Genomic DNA, 3,203 nt, shown 5'->3' on the forward strand with positions numbered 1-3,203 from the left:
TACAACCAAAAAAAAAAAAAATTATTAGTGTGTTGATTCCAACTCATGAGGTTTTCAAGGCTGTAATTCTTTATGAAAGCAGACTGCCACATCTTTCTCCCATGGAATGCCTGGTGGGTTTGAACTGCAGACCTTTCTGTTAGCAGCTGAACCCTTAACTACCATGTCACCAGACCTCTTCAATATACACATGATGAATTATTTCACTTATTTCTTGTTTTTTCAGTGTGGTAATTTTATAGTAAAACTTCTGAATCAACACGTAAACAAATTCCTAATGCATTCCCTCACACAACCAGACAGGCAAACTTTCTCTAAGCTATAGCAAACTGAAGCTATCTTTTCTTCAACACAGCCTAAAGGCAGGATAATGAAAGGAGGAAATATTAAAGGCATTTCTGTCCTCAGGCTGTTTCAGGCTACTCAGGGCTAAAGACCAAACTTTCCTGGAGCCCCCAGGAAAATCATGTTGTGAAAACAGCTCTTTACAAATAATTTGATACTTAATTCTACATTCTAAATGTTACAAAACATCTTTTGCTTTATGGAATAGAGATTTGCTTGGTTTTGTGAAGTCGGAATGTTTTATTTTCAGTATTTGAAAGCATCTGCAGTCATTCTGAAGAGTAAATATTTGCCATATAGGAAATTTTCTGTATTAATTCCTATATTTGTTCTTAATCATGAAAACAAATTCATCTTAATGCATAGTTTTCAATATTCTGTATGAGGTCATTGTTTCAGATCTTAGAGTTTTCTTTTTGTGTTCCATGGAATATGTGATCAAAAGTTATCTTTGCTTCTCATTTATGTTAGGTCAAGATTTCACACTGCCTACCTTCAATACCTTCAATAAGATTGAGGCTGCAATAATGGTTGTTCAAAGTGTTAATAAAATGTGTACATTTAAATGTTTTCCTTGGGACTTGTCCTTTCCAATTTTCCACACTCACCATTTTTCTGTGAAATGAAATGTTTTGCTTGTTTTCCTTATATGTATTACTGGTCTTGGTTTTTTAAAGCATTTGAATTTGGGTCTCTTGGTACCACCTACAAACTCAAGACCCATGTGGTCAATTTCTTGTAATGGTACGTGGTCAAAACAATATAAAACAGTAACCAAAATCACTTTCACAATGGCTCAATCTTTTTTTTTTTTTTTTTTAGGTAATATCCAAGTAACTTGAGTGGAAATACATAGAACATAGTGGTACTGCTGTCATTATAATACTTTACTTTGTCTTCTCGAGAGGCCCTTTGAAATCTTCTCTTCAGTTCTTTTACTTCATCAATTCTTCCTTTTGCTTTAGCTGCTCGACATTCAATAGTAAGTTTCAGAGTCTCTTCGGACATCCATCTTGGTCTTTCCTTTCTTTTCTGTCTTTTCAATGACCTCTTGCTATCTTCATGGATGATGTCCTTCATTTCATTCCACAACTCGTCTCGTCTTCAGTCACTGGTGTTCAATGCATCAAATCTATTCTTCAGATGGTCTCTAAATTCAGGTGTGATATACGCAAAGTCATATTTTGGCTCTCGTGAACTTGCTCTGATTTTCTTAAACTTCAGCTCCAACTTGCATATGAGCAATTGATGTTCTGTTCAACAGTCAGCCCCTGGCCTTGTTCTGACTGATGATATGGAGCTTTTCTATCATCTCTTTCCACAGATGTAGTCAATTTGATTTGTGTGCGTTCCATCTGGCGAGGTCGATGTGTATAGTTGCCGTTTATGTTGGTGAAAGAAGGTGTTTGCAATGAAGAAGTCATCGGTCTTGCAAAATTCTATTATTTGATATCCAGCATTGTTTCTATCACCAAGATCATATCTTCCAACTACAAATCCTTCTTCTTTGTTTCCAACTTTTGCATTCCAATAGTCAGTAATTATCAATGAATCTTGATTGCACGCTTGATCAATTTCAGATTGCAGCGTGTAGTAGTGATTTCAGATTGCAGCAGCTGATAAAAATCTTCTATTTCTTCATCTTTGGCCTTAGTGGTTGGTGACATGTGAGAAGAGCTGGAGATGGAAAACCAAAAGAGAAGAACACGCTTGGTGATTCTCAAGCTGAAAGAACTGAAGAAAAAATTGAAGCCTCGAGTTGCAATAGTGAAGGATTCTGTGGGGAAAATATTAAACGACACAGGAAGCATCAAAAGAAGATGGAAGGAATACACAGAATCATTATACCAAAAAGAATTAGTTGATGTTCAACCATTTCAAGAGGTGGCGTATGCATAGCAACTGATGGTACTGAAGGAAGAAGTCCAAGCTGCTCTGAAGGCATTGGTGGAAAACAAGGCCCCAGGAATTGATGGAATATCAATGGAGATGTTTCAGCAGACAGATGCAGCACTGGAGGTGCTCACTTGTCTATGCCAAGAAATATGGAAAACAGCTTCCTGGTCAACTGACTGGAAGAGATCCATATGTATGCCTATTCCCAAGAAAGGTGATCCAAATGAATGTGAAAATCATAGAACAATATCATTAATATCACAAGTAAGCAAAATTTTGCTGAAGATCATTCAAAGGTGGCTGCAGCAGTATATCAACAGGGAACTGCCAGAAATTCAGGCCAATTTCAGAAGAGAACGTGGAACTACGGATATCGTTGCTGATGTCAGATGGATCCTGGCTGGAAGCAGAGAATGCCAGAAGGATGGCTACCTGTGTTTTCTTGACTATGCGAAGGCATTCAACTGTGTGGATCATAACAAATTATGGATAACGTTGCGAAGAATGGGAATTCCAGAACACTTAATCGTGCTCATGAGGAACCTTTACATAGATCAAGAGGTAGTTGCTCAGACAGAACAAGGGGATACTGATTGGTTTAAAGTCAGGAAAGGTGTGCGTCAGGGTTGTATTCTTTCACCATACCTACTCAATCTGTATGCTGAGCAAATAATCCAAGAAGCTGGACTATATGAAGAGGAACAGAGTGTCAGGATTGGAGGAAGGCTCATTAACAACCCGCGTTATGCAGATGACACAACCCTGCTTGCTGAAAGTGAAGAGGACTTGAAGCACTCACTGATGAAGATCAAAGACCACAGCCTTCAGTATGGATCGCACCTCAACATAAAGGAAATAAAAATCCTCACACCTGGACCAATGAGAAACATCATGATAAATGGAGAAAAGATTGAAGTTGTCAAGGATTTCATTTTACTTGGGTCCACAATGAACAGCCATGG

Source organism: Elephas maximus, chromosome 5, assembly GCF_024166365.1.
Source record: "Elephas maximus indicus isolate mEleMax1 chromosome 5, mEleMax1 primary haplotype, whole genome shotgun sequence".
Taxonomy (NCBI): domain Eukaryota; kingdom Metazoa; phylum Chordata; class Mammalia; order Proboscidea; family Elephantidae; genus Elephas; species Elephas maximus.